At 48.1% G+C, this 20353-nt stretch overlaps 1 protein-coding gene across 2 annotated transcripts in view; it reads left to right on the forward strand.

Annotated features, from left to right (window-relative positions):
• The window catches only part of CLIC5 (CLIC family member 5), a 112651-nt gene that overhangs the window by 23705 nt on the left and 68593 nt on the right, over positions 1-20353 (forward strand). The window contains exon 1 of one of the 2 annotated variants that reach the window (XM_083178688.1): positions 4268-4368. The exons of the other annotated variant lie outside the window; for it this stretch is intronic. The gene's annotated coding sequence lies outside the window, so the exon portion shown is untranslated. Of the gene's footprint in view, positions 1-4267; positions 4369-20353 lie in introns of those variants that run through there. 2 annotated transcript variants of the gene reach the window in all.

The following is a 20353-nucleotide window of genomic DNA, read 5'->3' on the forward strand; positions in this document are numbered from 1 at the left end:
ATCACCCACCCGCCCCACACAGGAATCGACACCTGTATTCCCAGAGGAATGACCAACATTTTTATGGGGACTCCCTTAAATGCTGGGCACACCCCTGCCGCCGCCCCAGCCCGCACCTGACAGTGTGAATGCTTTGGCAAATACATATTTGCACTTGTGTAGTCCCCCCTCCCCCCCCCCCCGACCATCAAAAATGGGGCCCAATTTGGCCCCGGCGGAATGGGTCTAATACGGACCCAGAGTCTGCGTACTGAGCGTGTACAGAAACGATTTACACATTATTTGCGTCTCTGTCCGGGATCTGGGTGATCCCCCTATTTCTGTGAAACTCGTGGGAGTGTCATGGTATGCACCCAAATGTATCAGACGTTTCCAATATGATATTTTGGGCTCGTGTGAAAGCCCTCTATGCCCCATACCCGCTGCTTACAGTAACGTCAGTATCAAGATCATACCTGAAATTGCGCACTGCATCCGCTGCCCACAGTGCCAGGGCCTTACAGCGCACACTGGAACCCTGCGTCAGTGTTGGCAGTATCCCAGGATGACCTGTGTGGCAGTACAATACATCCTTAGTGATAGTTGCTAGGCGACGTAATGGTAACGGGGAGGTGTTTATTAAGCCAGTATAAATTCTTATATAATCTGTCATACTTTCTATAGTAACACTGACTCATTTTAATTGGTGAACTGACTAACATTTGATTGGTCCAGTTATAAAGTTTCAGTAGTAAATCAAGGTCGCAGCATACTTGCTTACTGTCTCAGAAGAGTAGGCAGCCCCCCCATCCGGCACCCACCCTAGTGGTGTAGGAGAGACAAATACTAGTACTTGGGGGCTAGAGGCAGATGTGTAGCTAGGGTGGTGCTCGTGCTCCGGGTGCCAAAGGTTAGCAGAGCGCCCCCCCCCCCCGCTGTGTCCTGTGTGCCGTCGCGTGTTTGTGCCGGCCAGGGAGAGCTTGCAGTGAGTCATTGCTGCTCACCGCCGCCCGCCTGCATGTCTGTTGCGCACCTCCGACTTCGGCTGGCCGACAGAATACAATGAAAGGGAACCCCCCTCCTCCAAGTAACAGCGGGCTGTTGGCTGCACAGTGAGGAGTTCACTTCAGCCATTACATGGGGGGAGAGTGGGGAGGGGGGGGGAGTGAGGGGAGCGCTGTGACATGGGCCTGCTCCGGGTGCGCTGGCTGCACCATACACCACTGGCTAGAGGTGATAGTCGTGCCAACAATAGATAATGAGATTGTGGGATGTGAGGCTGTGCGGGAGGGTGGGAAGATGATCATCTCCGTCTTGGACATGTTAAGTTTGAGAAAGCGCTGGGACATCCAGGAAGAGATAGCAGAGAGACAGTTGGAGATTCGAGTGAGGAGAGCGGGGAAAGGTCAGGGGAGGAAAGGTAGATTTGAGTATTAGCAGCATAGAGATTATATTGGAAGGCAAAAGAACTAATGAGCGCAGCTAATGAGGATGTATAGAGAGAAAAGGAGAGGACCAAGAACAGAACCTTGTGGGGCACCAACAGCTAGTGGAAGATGGGGGGGGTAGTGTCATGAGATAAGACAGAGAAGGAACGATCAGAGAGGTAGGAGGACTGCCAGGAGAGAGCAGTATCACGCAGACCAAGGGAGTGAAGGATTCGGAGAAGGAGAGGGTGGTCCACATTGTCTAAAGCAGCAGAGAGGTCAAGAAGAATAAGCAGAGAGTAGTGGCCCTTAGATTTGGCAGCATGAAGGTCATTGCAGACTTTAGTTAGGGCAGTTTCAGTGGAGTGGAGAGAATGGAAGCCAGATTGGATTGGGTCAAGCAGAGAGTGGGAGGAGAGAAAGTCAGTGAGGCGGTTGTTAGACAATATGCTCAAGGAGTTTGGAGGTAAAAAGAGAGATAGGGCGGTAGTTGGAGAGGGTGTTAGGATCAAGGGTAGGTTTTTAAGAACAGGGGAGACAAGAGCATGCTTGACGGCAAAGGGGACAGTGCAGGATGAGAGGAAGAGATTGAGAAGGTGGGTAAGATGGGAACAGGCAGAAGGAGAGAGGTAGCGGAGGAGGTGGGAGGGGATAAGATCAAGTGGGGAGGTGGTGATATGAGAGGAATGGATGAGGGCAATAACTCACCAGATACATAGGAGAAAGATGTCCGAGTTGGTGAGAGTGCAGGCGAGGGGTGGTAAGGGATAGGAGGTGGCTGGTGGCTGGCGTTCTTGGGCGATACAATGTCTTGATGTATGGAGTCAATCTATGATATTTGTGAAATTATGATATATGGCCTCAGATGTGACCGGTAATGTGACGGGGCGTTCCTAGGTGGTGACTGGGAGCTGGCTATTCAGACGCACACAGACGCGGCAACTTGCCATGGTGTGACCGATTGCCGCATCTTAAGTCCCACCAAGCTGTATATGAACATCTAAAGGTGCTCAATGTGGGCATCTAAGTCCGCACACTATACATGCAGATGTACAGCTGTACACATGGACGTAACTATAGTGGGTGCACGGTGTGCCAATGCTATGGGGCCCAGAGACTTAGGGGGCCTGGACCCAGGTGATAACGTTACATACCAAATTCCCAATAGCGGTTACCTATGACAATAGCATCTTAACCACCAGGCAGTAACAGTTTTACCACTGGCAGGGGTTAAGATGCCATAATGATTTATTGAAGGAAAGTTGTGCTTCCCTGCCGTGAATATGGCGGACAAGTCATAAAATAAGTTAGTTTAGGGCAGGACGGTTAGCACAGCAGGAGATTGCAAGTGGCTAATTGGTGAGAGCAAAGGTTGCTGGGACTTCTTAGAATAATGTAATGAGTCATTTATTTCATTCACCCATTTACATTCCTTTCAGAGCTAGTCAGTTAAAAATGGACTTTCACACAAAAATAAGATATCTAGGAATGCGCTGTTGCATGTTCTGCTGTGGTACGTGAGAGGAATAACACCCTGACAGGCGCCAAACGGGTGATGCTTCCCCCAATCACTGCCCCTGACAGATCAGTGATCCGCAACAGGTTCCCTATACGCAGGAGATGAGGCGCTATGGGCCTGATTACAGATTGGGTGGAAATAAAGACGCACCATCGGATCATCTGTCTGACCATCGGACATCAAAGTAACATCCTTGTCAGTACTTGTGTAGTATCACGGCGCCCGTCGCGTCGCATCGTATACCACTAATTAAGGTATGCAATGGGACCGATTTGAGGCTTTTCCCGGGAAGAGTGTACAATTTTAATATCACGTCACATCGCATGCCACTATAATGGCATGCGATGCGACACGATTTCAATGTTAAATGCCCAGGCAGACCCGATTTTTAATTGTATCGCCACCCTGATGGGTCATAAGTATGTTAAATGCCCCCCCCCCATTGTTAACGCCACCACACTATCAACGCCAACCCGAAGCGTGGCGAGCGCAGCAAGTAGTTGATTTCATATAGTGTGGCGAGCGCAGAAAGCCCCGCGAGGGGACGCGTAATACTTGTGAAGTAATGCGCTTCCCCTCGCCACGCTTCGTGCTCGGTGGCTCGCTGCGCTCGCCACACTATATAAAATCAACTCCACGCTGATGTGGAAAGTGGGGGTATGAAAAGGTCGGAGGACGCGACCCGCCGCCCCTCGCGGGCTCGCTGCGCTCGCCACGCTTCGGGTTGGAGTTGATAGTGGGGTGGCGTTAACAATGGGGGGGCATTTAACATTGTCAGTACCCATCAGGGTGGGTGTACAATGTAAAATCGGGTCTGGGTGCGTGTACAATTTAAAATCGGGTATAATCGCGTCTCATCGCATCGCATCCGATCATATGGCATGCGATGCGACACGATTTTTTTGGTTGTACAATGGCATGCGATGGAAATGGGGGCGCCGTGATAATACACAAGTACCTCCTTGTCAATCATGCTGCGGCATACGGGGCAATAAGAGTGACATCACAGCCCGGCTGCGCATGTGAAGATCTAGCCACACTCATTGTTGCCATGCCAATCAACACAAGCGACTCCCATGGTGATTGTCGCAATCCCGTCACCACGTGTGTGTCTAATTTGCTCGAGCAGCTCATAGAAACACATTGAGCGGCGATATCGCAGTGTGGCGATTCCGTGCCATGGGTGCATTTTTGGGGCGACAAGTGAGCACGAGCGGTCAAAATTACTGTGACGATGAGCACAGCTACCTCTGTATCTTTTAATCAGGCCCTTTGTACATTTTCAGAAACAGGGAATTTAATGTTGCTTCAGTATCATGGGAAGCACTGCCCTCTGGTGGTATAAAGCTATTACTGCAACACGTGGTGCAATGTTGCTATTTCAGGTGTAGGAGGATTGTGTTACAGAATTCGCTCCACTGCTCCCTTCCACTTGCTGTAAAATAGGTATGCAATGGTCATATTGATATATTACTAAGAGAAACACATTGAAAGTGCACAGAATGTATCTATAGACTCTATATTAATTGCTGCACACAAACATATTGCCTCATGCAGGGATACGTTATGATTTGCTGATGCAGGCACGCCTCTGAAAAATGATAAAAACAGGGGTCCTGGCGCCTCCTCTATCTGAGGTCACGTCCATCCGTAGCTCCGCACCCTTCTAGGCTGGTCCCGAATTTAAAATGAAAAATGTTTGGACTGGAGGCGTATTTGTACCCAGCTTTAGTGTGACACTTGTAGCCCTTGTGTTCAGTGTGACTACAATGGTGAGAGCCTGCTGTTTGGTGTGACTCTGCAATGGTAAGAGCCTGCTGTGAGTGTGACTCTGCAATGGTAAGAGCCTGCTGTGAGTGTGACTCTGCAATGGTAAGAGCCTGCTGTGAGTGTGACTCTGCAATGGTGAGAGCCTGCTGTGAGTGTGACTCTGCAATGGTGAGAGCCTGCTGTGAGTGTGACTCTGCAATGGTGAGAGCCTGCTGTTTGGTGTGACTCTGCAATGGTGAGAGCCTGCTGTTTGGTGTGACTCTGCAATGGTGAGAGCCTGCTGTGAGTGTGACTCTGCAATGGTGAGAGCCTGCTGTGAGTGTGACTCTGCAATGGTGAGAGCCTGCTGTGAGTGTGACTCTGCAATGGTGAGAGCCTGCTGTGAGTGTGACTCTGCAATGGTGAGAGCCTGCTGTGAGTGTGACTCTGCAATGGTGAGAACCTGCTGTGTGGTGTGACTCTGCAATGGTGAGAGCCTGCTGTGTGGTGTGACTCTGCAATGGTGAGAGCCTGCTGTGTGGTGTGACTCTGCAATGGTGAGAGCCTGCTGTGAGTGTGACTCTGCAATGGTGAGAGCCTGCTGTTTGGGATGATACTGCAATGGTAAGAGCCTGCTGTGAGTGTGACTCTGCAATGGTGAGAGCCTGCTGTGAGTGTGACTCTGCAATGGTGAGAGCCTGCTGTGAGTGTGACTCTGCAATGGTGAGAGCCTGCTGTGTGGTGTGACTCTGCAATGGTGAGAGCCTGCTGTGTGGTGTGACTCTGCAATGGTGAGAGCCTGCTGTGTGGTGTGACTCTGCAATGGTGAGAGCCTGCTGTGTGGTGTGACTCTGCAATGGTGAGAGCCTGCTGTGTGGTGTGACTCTGCAATGGTGAGAGCCTGCTGTGTGGTGTGACTCTGCAATGGTAAGAGCCTGCTGTGAGTGTGACTCTGCAATGGTAAGAGCCTGCTGTGAGTGTGACTCTGCAATGGTGAGAGCCTGCTGTGAGTGTGACTCTGCAATGGTGAGAGCCTGCTGTGAGTGTGACTCTGCAATGGTGAGAGCCTGCTGTTTGGTGTGACTCTGCAATGGTGAGAGCCTGCTGTTTGGTGTGACTCTGCAATGGTGAGAGCCTGCTGTGAGTGTGACTCTGCAATGGTGAGAGCCTGCTGTGAGTGTGACTCTGCAATGGTGAGAGCCTGCTGTGAGTGTGACTCTGCAATGGTGAGAGCCTGCTGTGAGTGTGACTCTGCAATGGTGAGAGCCTGCTGTGAGTGTGACTCTGCAATGGTGAGAACCTGCTGTGTGGTGTGACTCTGCAATGGTGAGAGCCTGCTGTGTGGTGTGACTCTGCAATGGTGAGAGCCTGCTGTGTGGTGTGACTCTGCAATGGTGAGAGCCTGCTGTGAGTGTGACTCTGCAATGGTGAGAGCCTGCTGTTTGGGATGATACTGCAATGGTAAGAGCCTGCTGTGAGTGTGACTCTGCAATGGTGAGAGCCTGCTGTGAGTGTGACTCTGCAATGGTGAGAGCCTGCTGTGAGTGTGACTCTGCAATGGTGAGAGCCTGCTGTGAGTGTGACTCTGCAATGGTGAGAGCCTGCTGTGTGGTGTGACTCTGCAATGGTGAGAGCCTGCTGTGTGGTGTGACTCTGCAATGGTGAGAGCCTGCTGTGTGGTGTGACTCTGCAATGGTGAGAGCCTGCTGTGTGGTGTGACTCTGCAATGGTGAGAGCCTGCTGTGAGTGTGACTCTGCAATGATGAGAGCCTGCTGTTTGGGATGATACTGCAATGGTAAGAGCCTGCTGTGAGTGTGACTCTGCAATGGTGAGAGCCTGCTGTGAGTGTGACTCTGCAATGGTGAGAGCCTGCTGTGAGTGTGACTCTGCAATGGTGAGAGCCTGCTGTGTGGTGTGACTCTGCAATGGTGAGAGCCTGCTGTGTGGTGTGACTCTGCAATGGTGAGAGCCTGCTGTGTGGTGTGACTCTGCAATGGTGAGAGCCTACTGTGTGGTGTGACTCTGCAATGGTGAGAGCCTGCTGTGTGGTGTGACTCTGCAATGGTGAGAGCCTGCTGTGTGGTGTGAGTGGGCCATCCAAAGCCCATTCAAGGGGAGGAGACAAGATAGTGGCTGCTTATGGCTGTGAATTCGCACAGCCAGTGTTCAGCTATGTAAGTGACTGCCCCGCTAGAGTGAAATCCTATCCTTATGTGCACCCTGTGCGAATAGATCTGTACGGCTACACAACCATGCGCAGCGGTGTGAGTATGTCCATACCCCGCTGTAACAGGCTCACCATCTAATGACTTTTACACTGGGTGTGAATTTGCATCTGAGCGAATCAACCAGAATAACCCCCATAGTGTAGTATATATCCATGTAGTATATATATCCATGTAGTGTATATCCATGTAGTGTATATCCATGTAGTATATATCCATGTAGTATATATCCATGTAGTATATATCCATGTAGTGTATATCCATGTAGTATATATCCATGTAGTATATATCCATGTAGTGTATATATCCATGTAGTATATATCCATGTAGTGTATATATCCATGTAGTGTATATCCATGTAGTGTATATCCATGTAGTGTATATCCATGTAGTGTATATCCATGTAGTGTATATCCATGTAGTGTATATATCCATGTAGTGTATATATCCATGTAGTGTATATATCCATGTAGTGTATATATCCATGTAGTGTATATCCATGTAGTGTATATCCATGTAGTGTATATCCATGTAGTGTATATATCCATGTAGTGTATATCCATGTAGTGTATATATCCATGTAGTGTATATATCCATGTAGTGTATATATCCATGTAGTGTGTATATCCATGTAGTGTGTATATCCATGTAGTGTGTATATCCATGTAGTGTGTATATCCATGTAGTGTGTATATCCATGTAGTGTGTATATCCATGTAGTGTGTATATCCATGTAGTGTGTATATCCATGTAGTGTGTATATCCATGTAGTGTGTGTATATATATATATATATATCCATGTAGTATATATCCATGTAGTATATATATATCCATGTGGAACTACATCTTTCAACATATTTCCTGACATGCCCATAAAAAGCCTGCGGCTGTAACCCACACCCATCCCCCCTCCCTTCTCCTGGTGGAAACCATTAGGGGGCATGCACAGGACATTTCAGGATCAGGGCCGCCACTAGTAATGTTGGGGCCCGGGACTGACCTTCAGCCCGGGCCCCCAGCGGCACCCCCCCCCTCACGTGCGCCGGCACCCACCCTCGTCCACGCCGGCAACCCGCCTCCCCCACCCCAATTACCAGCGGTGGTGTATGCAGCGCAGCAGCATCTTCTCCCGGGACTCGGAGCACTCACTGCACAGTGCAGCCTGCAGAGCGCCGAGCCCCTCTGTATCCTAGGCTCTGCGCTCTGCAGGCTGCACTGTGTATTGTGCGAGCCTGGCCGCCGGCGCCGGGGGGGGGGGGGCATTGGTGCGGGGTGTGGTGGTGGTGGTGCCATGCCACTGTGGGCAGCTGCCCGGGCCCTCCAGAGGCTGGGGGCCCAGAACAGTTGTACCCCTGGCACCCCCCTGTCGGCGGCCCTGTTCAGAATGCATGTGCAGAAGTAGAACATTTGACGCTTACGACCAAAGCTTTATCAGTGTCTCTCACTGACCCGGACCCTGGAAGTGGCCGCACATAACCGTACATTTTCATCAGATTCAGCCAAATCCCTTTTTCCTCTGCTGCTGTAGAACTAGAAGTTCCAGCATGCCTACAGCTAGTAAACCCAGCTTTGATGAGCCTCGCTTAAGAAACAAAGTATGCCTGACCTTGTACAGTATAGTAGAATCATGCATTCAACCCTAATACAATGTTGTATGAAGACGATGTTACGTCACTACTGCAATACTATTTTGGCTTCATTGTTTGTGACCTTGCCTGTGTCCTGGCGAGCCAGCCTGGGTCATGAGTCCTATTGTTAGAGAAATGTCATTAATTACTGAATGCATTGTAACTCAACAGCGCACAGGGAGCAGCAATGGGTGCAGCCAGGTACTGAGACTGGTGCCAGTCAGCCACATTAACCTATGAGAGGAGAATGTACCCAGCATGCTCAACTCTGACTGGGGTGGGTGGAGTTTCCTCCAGTCCCTGCTTCGGTGAGACCGTCCCATGAGGAACTGGACATGTGTAGATGGGTGTGCTTGGTGTGTCTTAGCTGTACAATGAAAGGCTTATGACATCAGTCATTATCATATTTACCAAGAGGCAGACGCCTCTCCTGCAGAGTTTTGCTGTAAGACTACCACAGTTTGAATGATTTATTCCATTGGCTGAAACCAAATGATAAGAGGTCTTTGATAGCTGCCTCTCATTGTCTATGCATCCCAATGGTGGAGTTACAGAAGTGGAAGTTGTGAGTATCAGGAATTAACCATTTGAGAAGCAACAGCTCTGTGAGAGATATTCAAAATATCCACTTAAAATCCCAGCGTCGCTCACATTTGTTATATACAATCAAGTCAAAAAGGTTGGGTAAAATAAGATTATGGGTGACATTCTATGGTATGAGATAAAAGCGCATTTTTTTTATCTCGCTCCACATCGCCGCTCTTCGCACTTTCTGAAATCGCATTTTTTAGTAATAAATCGCATATTTAATGGAATGCGCTTTGGAGGCTGAAAAGTGCGATGTAGTGCGATTTGCGGCGAAGTGGTGCGATTTTATGACACATACAAGTGCGATTTCTTCCGCCGGTCATGTGTGAGTTTTGGACCAACCGGAGTGCGATTTACAAGACTTCCTCCCTCCTGCGCAGCTCCTCTAAATGGGCCACATGACAAATCAGCAACTCCAAACCACTCTGCAAAATCTCCATGTCTCAAACCCTCACAGGTGTCCTTAATGATGTTGGGGTATATGTAGGGGTGTTTCTGAGTGAAATTGAGGGCACCTGTGTTGAAATTAACCATTTGTGCACTTGACCAAAGTGAGTTCTGGGCCAAATCGCCCAACAGAATCTGGTCTGAAAAAAGTGCGATTATTAGACACCTTAAAAGTGCGATTTACGAAAACGCATCCCATTAAATAAGCCATTTGTATTCTTTTCTGTACGAAAACATCTGGATGCGATAAAAGTGCGATTTTTTTTTTACCACACTTTCAGTCCGCATGAGTTATTGCACATAATATGGGATATCCGGCCCTTAGCGCATCCTATTAAATATGCGATTTCAAGGAAAAATGCGATGTCGCCAATTTTTTTTACTAATAATCGCCAAAAAACACACATCTCATCCCATAGAATGTCACCCTATATTTCTTATATAAGGTAACATTACCGGTCATTAAGATAAATACAAATGTTTGCTTGGCAATTTTCACACCTATTTTGACAAATTCACTGGGCACTCACAGGGTTCCCAACAATACATATGAGGTAGGAAAGGTTATTGTATACAGTAGGATGCATTGCCTCTCTTGCAGCGTCATTTTGAATACGTGCAGTAGCGACCTTGTACCTTTTCTGTATCACATTCTGGGTCTGATTCAGAGGTGGCCGCACAGTCCGTGGCACAAGTGGCCAATGTATTAAGTCTGTGCTTATGTCCCAGTCTCACACATGCATGCTTATGTTTGCCACTGGTGCACACCGACCGAATATGGACACAGAGAGAGGCAATTTCATTGTCTGCTCCTGGAAGGTAACTTGGGGTGGCTAGGCAAATGCAGGCACCCTTACTGGTCTGCCATACGTAGGCCTGGCGACAGTGGAGGGCACGTGGGACAGCCATCCCAGGCACCACAGTTCAAAGGGCTCCGAGACTTCAGGCAGGCAATGGGGTCCAGCTGGGACAATGGACTATTGGGTAATACTAATTACGCTCATTAAGCTGTGCCGAAGAGTCAGAGGATCATGTCCTGAGCTGTGATTGGAGGAGCCTCTGACCCGTGGAGATCCGCAGCACAGCAGCAGCATTGTGGGAGTGACACACTGAGGCTGTGACTGATGCTCTGCATGATGCTGTGGCTTTATGCTGTGACTACCCTGTGCCACTATTACTGCTTTCACATCGCAATGCTGAGACGGACCCGGGATATTGATCCCATTCCGACCCGGGTCCAATCCTTTCACATTAAACCTGGGTTGCCCATTATACACAGGGTGACCCATGTTTAACCCTTATATCCTGGGTCGAATTGCTGGGTTATTAGGTGTGGTTCTTTCACACACCGCACCTCGACCCAGATGTGAAAGGGGTATAAGTGAGGGCACTAGCATATAGCGTGATTTAGGTTTCTGCAGTGTGTGTGTGTGTGTAGGGAGGGCGTGCTGAAGCGTGGCATAATGTGTAGGCACTGCAGTGTGGCAGTGGCATAATATGTGGCATATATATATATATATATATATCAATGACAGCAGAGGGGAAAATGGGTTAAGGGGCAGGAGGAGCCCCAGAAGTAAAAGTGTACCGGCCCTGGCCATACAGTGTCTGCCGCGCCATGTACTATTGCCGCAGGAACCAATCTTACTAGTCTTACCTTCTCCCGCTGGTAGCCCAACCCTAACTCTCCCTGCAGCACTTAACCCTAACTCTCCCCCTTACAGCCTAACCTTAACTCTCACTGCAGCACATAACCCTAACTCTCTATATTACAGCCTGTCCCTTACTCTCCCTGCAGCACATAACCCTAACTTTCCCCTTACAGCCTAACCCTATCTCTCCTTGCAGTACCTAACCCTAATTCTCCCCTTTACAGCCTAACCCTAACTCTCCCTGTAGCACCTAACCCTAACTATCCCTGCAGCACCTAATCCTTACTCTCCCTGCAGCACCTAACCCTAACTCTCCCCCTTACAGCCTAACCCTAACTCTCCCTGCAGCACCTAACCCTAACTCTCCCTGCAGCACCTAACCCTAACCGTTGACATTGTTTGGAGGATGTTAACACAGTGCCTGTCAACAGTATCAACCATGATGACATTCTAATGTCGATAATATTGTGTAGACATTATAGATGTTGCATTGCTGTCTCCCTGACCGGATACATTGCTGTCAGCTCCTCCTCTCCTGGCACCGGTATGTGCTGAGAACCTGTGCCCATGCCTCTTTAGCAAACATCCCAAGTGTCTGTATTGGACCATTGCCCGTACAATAATTTCCAGCTTAGGCCGGGAACAAAGACGCATCATTTCCTTTGTTGTGCTAACGCTGTAGTTACGCTCTGTGTTCCCAGTATAAGGAGTTACAGTATTATCAGGTCACCATAGCTTCCTACTGGTCTGCAGTGTGCAAGAGACTCCGGTACTACGGGGAGAGCTCAGGACAAAGTGCGCAGGGGATATGCTTACCTGCCTGAGTGTAGGCCATGAGGATGTGTGCTTAGTTATCAAATCTTGCCCACCTCAGACGAGAGAGAGAGAGAGAGAGAGAGAGAGAGAGAGAGAGAGAGAGAGAGAGAGGCGGATATGACACATACATTTTGAAGCTCACTGGACATGTTTAAATTGAAGCAGCCCTGTACAATGTTATAAGTAGGGCTTGGGCAGAGGCCATATTGGCACATTCGTTTGGCTTCACTGCGCCAGGTAAGGGAAGCCAGTCAGGCACGGTAGTCCATCTCAATGTCTGTTATGGGCCATCCTCAGCCTTGCTTAGGGCACTAGACTGGCCAGGGCCAGCTATTGATATGCTGTATTTGCATTACAACTCAGGAAATAGTTAAGAACCCATGCCATGATTTGGGATCTTGAGCATTAATAATTTGTGTTCTGTCTTTTTAAAAATGAGTGGTCTCACCAGTGGCAGAACTACCGCAGGGGGCACGGCGGCCCCTGGGCCTAGAGAGGAAGGGGGCAGCAATGACAAATCGTAGCTTTATATTGCATGATAAGGGGAACACCAAAAGTTTCCCCCTGGAAATGTATTCCAGGAAAGTAGGTAAGGTACAACCAAAGCCCCGCCTCCACCTTTCATCTAGAAATGGGAGGGTGGGGGCACAATGTGAGAGCGGGGTGCCGCTTATAACAGAAGACATTGCTGTTTGCACAGGCATTAAGGGGGTGGAACCTTGGGAAAAGGGGCGGAGCCACATGGAACCCTAGATTGCGTCACTCTTTGAGATGCTGGGCTGCTCTTGGAAATCTATAGCCCCCTGTTTTTATATGCAGAGAAGCGGTGGTAATGTTCTCCCCAATGTCCCAGAGGAGCCGTGCTGACATCATGACATCCGTCACACTATGATGTCACATACCAGACCCACCCACCGCATTATGACATCACATGCTGGCTCCCCTGGTGGGCCCTTTCTATCTCAGTCTGACACGCATTTACTATGCCGAAAATACATCAATTCGTATTCATGGCACATTGGTATTCATGAACAATAAATGCGAGTAGGAATCACCATTCAGTAGAATGGTGATTCCTAATTTACTAACCAGTCGTATGCAATATACAGCCGGTAATTGCCACGAAAAGACGCCTGGAAAATAAAACTCATTCTCCAGGTGTATTTGGCAGAAGCCTGCACGAATCTGTCAGATCCATGCAGACCTCAGTGTAAAAAAATAGAATAAATAAATAAAACGGCGAGGGGTCCCCCCCGCCCCCTAGCGGCAAAGGGGAAAACCGAGTAGGGGATCCCCTGATTTTCTGAAACCAGTACCAGGCTCAAGGGCCAGTCCTGGTTCCCAAAATACGGCGGGGCAAAATGAGGGAAGGGTCCCCCCTATTTTGAGAACCAGCACCAGCAGAGCCGGATTAACAATGGGCCTGATGGAGCTATAGCTCCAGGCCCACTCTCCAAATAGGCCCATTTTGTAGCTGAGGGTCAGGGCTTTCCAACGAGACCAGCCCCGCGTCGCTAGCCCCCCGGGAACCGGAGATACCACCAGGCAAACCTGGAATGTTTTCCCCATAGGATAACATGGGACCCGCTAATTCCGACCTCCACCCAGTTCCAACGGCTGCCAGTTCCCCCTACAGCATCACAGAAACTCGAGGTTGATCTCAGTCGAACCCAAATCGCTGGGCCTTCAATCTGATACCTGGACCATATGGGTTCATTGGTTCTAGAGATATTGCAGGTAAAACTATTTTTTTTTTCATTTCTGAAATGTAATTTCATGTTGTTTGAGGACAGATTTCTCTGGAACCAAACGGCCCAGTTTCACGGGACCAAAATCATTAGAAGGCCACATGTAAATGGGTCAGTTGGTTATGAAAATATAGCTAGTTGTTTAAAGGGGGGCGGGTGGTTTTCTCTCCCCCTCACACCAGAAAATGCAGGGACTAGGCTGGTGTAAAAGGGGCCAGTCCGAGAATGTCCCTGCATGATCCTGGGACCATATTCTTTGCATTTTCTGGTATGAAAGGGGTATTATTTCAAATAGCCGGGATATGCAGTGCTCTGAATACAGCCGGGCAGCTCTCTGCTCTCTGCCCGGCTGTTAATGGCTCTCATTTCTGCCCGGCGGCGACTGTCCCCCAGTTACCGCGAGCATGTATTCCCCCTTGGCAATGAGCATGTAATGCCACATGGCAATGATGCGGGAACCCCTGGCAATTAGCACGTAGGTAAGCAGCACTTATGTAGCATAATTTTTAATAGGCATTATGGTGTTTGGCATAATACGTAATGGAGATTATGGTGTGAGGCTTAACATGTAATGGGCATTATGGTGTAAATTTTTAATGTGTGCCTTTGGCCCGCAATGCCCCTGTTTATGAAGCATATTGTGCATTATTGCTCAATCTGTTTGGTATAGTGCAGGCATGTCCAAACTATGGCCCTCCAGCTGTGAAACTACAAGTCCCATCATGCATTGCCACAGTTTTGCAATTAGGGAATGCTAAAACTATGTCAAGGCTTGCTGGAACGTGTAGTTTCACAACAGCTGGAGGGCCACTGTTTGGAAATGCCTGCTTTAGTGTGTATTTTGGCTCAATTCATGTGGCAAAATTATTAATTTTTCCTTAATCTGTGTGGCATAACGTGAATTTTGACTCAATCTGTGTGCCATAGTGTGAATTTTTGCTCAATCGGTGTGAACTTCGTCTCATTCCATGTGGCATAATGTGTAAGAAGCAAGTACAGTATAAGGGGTTACTATTGTGTTGCATGATTTGTATAAGGGGTATCTGGTGTGGTAAACTTAGGTTACCACATAAAAGGTGCTGACATATTGTCTACCAAGTTTCGGTTTTCAGTATTTTTTTATGACTGGAGTGCCGCCTCACCCCGCAAGTATCTTAGGACATCGGCATCCTGCGGGTGCACCTTTGGAGGGCACCCACCAATATATCTCCCTGCATTTTTCCTATGCCACCCCCCTGCCTTTTCAGGGCATATATAATTAGTTGAAAGTATTTACACAAATAGAGATGCACCCATGAGCAGACCACCCAACCAGAGCACTGGTCACGTCCCCCACATTATTAGGTGCTGGCCGCAACCCCTATTATTGCGCATAATAGGCCCTTGATCATTTTCAGCTCCAGGCCCATTTAGACCTTAATCTGGCTCTGAGCACCAGGCCCAACCAGCCAGCAGGGCAATGCCACTGCCGGCAGACTCTTATTATATAAGCTCCCGCTGCCAAAGCATTATACCTCTGACCGGTCAACACGGGCAGGAACCCTGGGGGAGTGGGGACCCCACCCAATAACGCCCCCCCTCCAGGATTAACCCTTCATGTGCTGAAGCCTGGGGCTGTCCCCGATGCCCATGTGCGGTGGGAACCGGGCTGATAGCCATTGTGTAAAAATAGAAAAAAACTAGTATGTGTTGTTGTGGAACTATGCGTCCCAGCAATCCTGCACCGCATGCAGTGATTTGGAGAACCACAAGTCCCAGCAACTTTTTTTCTTCTATCTTTTTACACTGAAGCCTATTGTATACAGCAGCCAAATACGAATACTACTCCATTCAACATAGAAAACATGAATCTCAAAAATACGACACCTTTGTAAATAATAAGTGTTCCCTTACAACTTGTGCTCTGTAATAAGTGTTTTGTTATAATATGTTAATGTCTATAGAAGAAAACACCCTCATTATACCTACACCATCTACACCAATGATCATATACAATTGAATGTTTATCCTACATATGTACAATAAGCCTGTGCTTGGTTATTTTTCTTTATGCGACAGTGTAAGGGCATAAGGCAGCCATACATCAAATCATTTCCCCATCAGTTCTTCTTTCTGTGAGAACGTCTCCGTCCAATCCCTAATGAAAAGATGTGAAATCCTTGGGTGAAGTAAAGCCACAGACAAGGGGTCAGGGGAGATCCACTGTCCCAAAGTAGTTTTCTCAGTGGTCGCTGCTAATTTGATGAACAATTGATGAGTACCATGGGACAGTCGTCTTCGATCAAACTGGGAATAAACGCCCCAAAACGCCCAAGATTTAGAAATCACAAAATCTATTCCCAAAACATTGTTAACATAATCCTCAACATTTGTAATCCTGGACATCTCCTATTAAGAAATTTAGTTTGGGGGTGTAGTAGGATCTATGTAAAATGTAAATTAATTTCCACATAGGAGGCTGAGGCCAAACCTTTATTTAAATATTGGTGAAACCGCATTGGTATAGACTTCATGGTGAGTTCTGGGAATTCTGCCCCCTTTCAATAGACTAATGGTGGTAGAGTCGGTCTTAAGCAAGGAGCGGCATTGGTTACAGATGTCAGAGGTTAAAAACATATTAACTAGTGGAAAGAGTATCATCTTATCCAGCATGCATACCGCTAATTTGGACATTTTGGAACACCGCATCGGAAATTAAAAAGGCTAATTTTTACTTTAATTGTGAATGTGTGAATATGATCAGAGAATCAATTGCTAACAAATGAGCTACACAACTGAGTCCAACTGAAAACCACGTCTTGAAAATGTTGGACTGTGTTTTGGGGGGAAATTGGTGCTACCCCACAATGGGAGAAATATGGAGGAGTATTTAAGTGCCTTAATACTAGCACGGGCCATCCACCATGCCATGCACATTGTGTTTAATAAAACATTGTCTTTGACGGATTCAGGGAAGAGGTGTAGAAGTGTGTAAAACAGACATATCAGGTGTAATAAAGCCCTGTTCTGCCGCTGTGTTTGTAAATACATCCCCACTGGAGATCCAGTCAATAGCTATTCTACAATTGTCTCTATAGCATTTAGGGGGTTATGCTGATTCACTCGGAAAGGTACAATCACTCTCTAATGGTCAAAACCATATGCACTGCAGGTGGGGCTGATGTAACATGAGCAGAGAGAGTTAGATTTGGGTGTTTTATTGTTTCTGTGCAGGGTAAATACTGTTTGCTTTATTTTTACACTGCAATATAGATATCAGTTTAAAGTACACTCCCCCCCCCACCCAAATCTAACTCTCTCTGCACATGTTACATCAGTCCCACCTGCAGTGCATATGGTTTCGTCCATTAGAGAGTATTTGTGCCTTTCCGAGTGAATCAGAATAACCCCCTATGTCTTAAGTCATGGGAGATTAACTCCACCCAGTTCCCTTGTTTTGATGCATTTTAAATTAAGAGATTCTCGGCCCCTTGTCTGCCTAGATACATTTATTGAGGTCTGTATTTAGCTTGAGTTTGTCTTTTTTCGGGGGGATAATTGGCAATATTTCAAGGGTGTAAAGGAAGCGCAGGAAAGAGCACAGTAAGGGGATGTGGTACATTGTGTCCATGTCGACTATGTCGACATTCTGGCCAAAAAAAATGTAAAGCTCATGTTGACCTTTTGACTGTCGAACTTGCCACCCTGTTGACCTTGCGTCGACCTTCCAACCGTGTTGACCTTAGCCATGTCGATCAGGTGTCGGCCTAAGGCCTGCCGACCTTCAGTGGTCAACCCAATCCATGTCAATCTAAATTGGGTCGACCGAATGACCCATACCCCGGGCATCAGCTGTCTGGTATTAACCACAGATTGACCAGCTATGACTTCATAAGAATACAGAGTTAGGAAGACTGTACATTATATACTGGGCAGACTGGTCTGGGTGGGTAGAAGCACGAGGCCAGTGTAACATGTCAGTTCTGTTGTCCTGGATGTGATGCAACGCTGGTTCTTCACTGGCAAACAATACAGCGTGCCCTGCCCTTATAATTGTATATAATAATATATATATCATATAATAATCTTAGAGCACCAGGTATGTGCATTAGAACAATTTAGGTACCATTTAATCTACTAGTGGCCTGTTTTCCCCCTATTGCCCAAGGTGCTTATATTCAGTGTGGTGCCTGACCAATCAGACATCCCCTTACAGTCAGAGGTCAGAGGTTACATTACACATCACTTTTGTTTGTTGGGTGATCTTCTCCCTCATAAACTGCAAATTGTCGGAACTGCAGCCATTATTGTGTCTTGTAAATGTATATACGTTATACTTTAGTTATATACATTACTGTCTGATTGGTACTTGTGGATTATCACGGCTCCCACGATGGCCATCGTATGCAAAAAAATCGCATTGCATCGCATCACATGCGATTTGATCGCATGCGATCGCATACGATTTTTCACTGAAAAGAATCCAAATGCATTGGAATTAGTATGAAACATGTTTAATGGCCCTCAAATGGCATTTTTGAGGCTGTACCACCCCCACTATCAACGCGAACCCGAAGCGTGGCGAGCGCAGCGGTTTGCGTCCTACGACCTTTTCATACCCCCACTATCCACGTCGGCGTGGAGTTGAGAATAGAAAGTGTGGCGAGCGCAGCGAGCCACCAAACCCAGCGAGGGGACGCGGATACCTTCACAGGTATCCGCGTCCCCTCACGGGCTTCACAGGTATCCGCGTCCCCTCACGGGCTTCACAGGTGTCCGCGTGCGCTCGCCACGCTTCGGGCTCGGTGGCTCGCTGCGCTCGCCACACTTTCTATTCTCAACTCCACGCCGACGTGGATAGTGGGGGTATGAAAAGGTCGTAGGACGGGTACTGCCGCCCCTCGCAGGCTCGGTGCGCTCGCCACGCTTCGGGTTCGCGTTGATAGTGGGGGTGGTACAGCCTCAAAAATGCCATTTGGGGGCCATTGAACATGTTTCATACTAATTCCAATGCATTTGGATGCTTTTCAGTGAAAAATCGTATGCAATCGCATGCGATCAAATCGCATGCGATTTTGACAAAAACTGCAAAAATCGGTAGAAATCGAATCGCATCGCATGCCACTATATTTGGCATGCGATGGGAGCCGTGATAATCCACAAGTACCGTCTGATTTATTGTCATATAAAGCAGCTACTTCCTGGGTAGTAACGGGGATAGCGCTGCTGTTATAATGAATGGCTCATTATACTGGCAACGTTGCCATGATATTGTTATATGTTCCACAGAACAACAGCGACCAAATCTTTATGTTGTGCAGCGAGGTGGGAAGATTAATATAGGGAATCCGCAAGCACTGGGGGAGGAGCCTAGTGAAAGGTTTTAATGGAAACACATTTGGCCCCACCCCTGTGCAAATATGAACCAGTTCTGGCGTTTTAACCATTAAGGGGTGGAGCCTAATGACACATTTAGCCCAAACGGACCTGATCTGACTCGTATCCCTTAAACACGGGTGTGTTCAGCTTTCTACAAAACTAAACTGCGTTGCCCATAGCAACCAATCAGATCCTAGTTATCGTTTCTTTATTGCATCCTACAAATGATAGACAGAATCTGATTGGTTGCTATGGGCAACATCCACACTCTTCATTTTTAGAAGTGTTAGTACATTTTCCCCTAAATTAGTGCTTCTGCCTCAAAGCAATTGGTATAAAATTGCAGATTAAGCGTAATTTATTTGATTTTTCAGCATTTCTAAAAATGGCCAGAATAATGTGCATACGTTGGAGTTGGAGAGCATACCTCCCAATAATGTGCATACGTCCCAATAGTCCCGTTTTTGGCGGAACCGTTTTTTTGGGACAGTCCCGCAGGGGGGCAGTTGGCAGTGTCCCGCAGAGGGGGCAGTTGGCAGTCCCCCCAGCATGCGCACAGCGTCTATTCAGTGACCCAGAGGATGAAAAGTGGGTGTGGGCCGTCGGGGGGGGGGGGGGGGGGGACATAATTTGCGTACGGACCCTCATTTGCATAGGCCACGCCCCATAACACCTGGTAGTGCTGCAGAAAACGGGGATGTTTCGGACCCATAAAAAAAATTGGTCAGATCCGGGAGCCCACCACAGACAGGTGTATGCCGGTCACACCATGAGCCCACCACAGACAGGTGTATGCCGGTCACACCATGAGCCCACCACAGACAGGTGTATGCCGGTCACACCATGAGCCCACCACAAACAGGTGTATGCCGGTCACATCATGAGCCCACCACAGACAGGTGTATGCCGGTCACACCATGGGCCCACCATTGACAGGTGTATGCCGGTCACACCATGAGCCCACCACAGACAGGTGTATGCCGGTCACACCATGAGCCCACCACAGACAGGTGTATGCCGGTCACACCATGAGCCCACCACAAACAGGTGTATGCCGGTCACATCATGAGCCCACCACAGACAGGTGTATGCCGGTCACATCATGAGCCCACCACAGACAGGTGTATGCCGGTCACACCATGGGCCCACCATTGACAGGTGTATGCCGGGCACACCATGGGCCCACCACAGATAGGTGTATGCCGGTCACACCATG

The sequence above is a fragment of the Crinia signifera genome, chromosome 3 (assembly GCF_055691185.1).
Source record: "Crinia signifera chromosome 3, ASM5569118v1, whole genome shotgun sequence".
Lineage (NCBI taxonomy): Eukaryota > Metazoa > Chordata > Amphibia > Anura > Myobatrachidae > Crinia > Crinia signifera.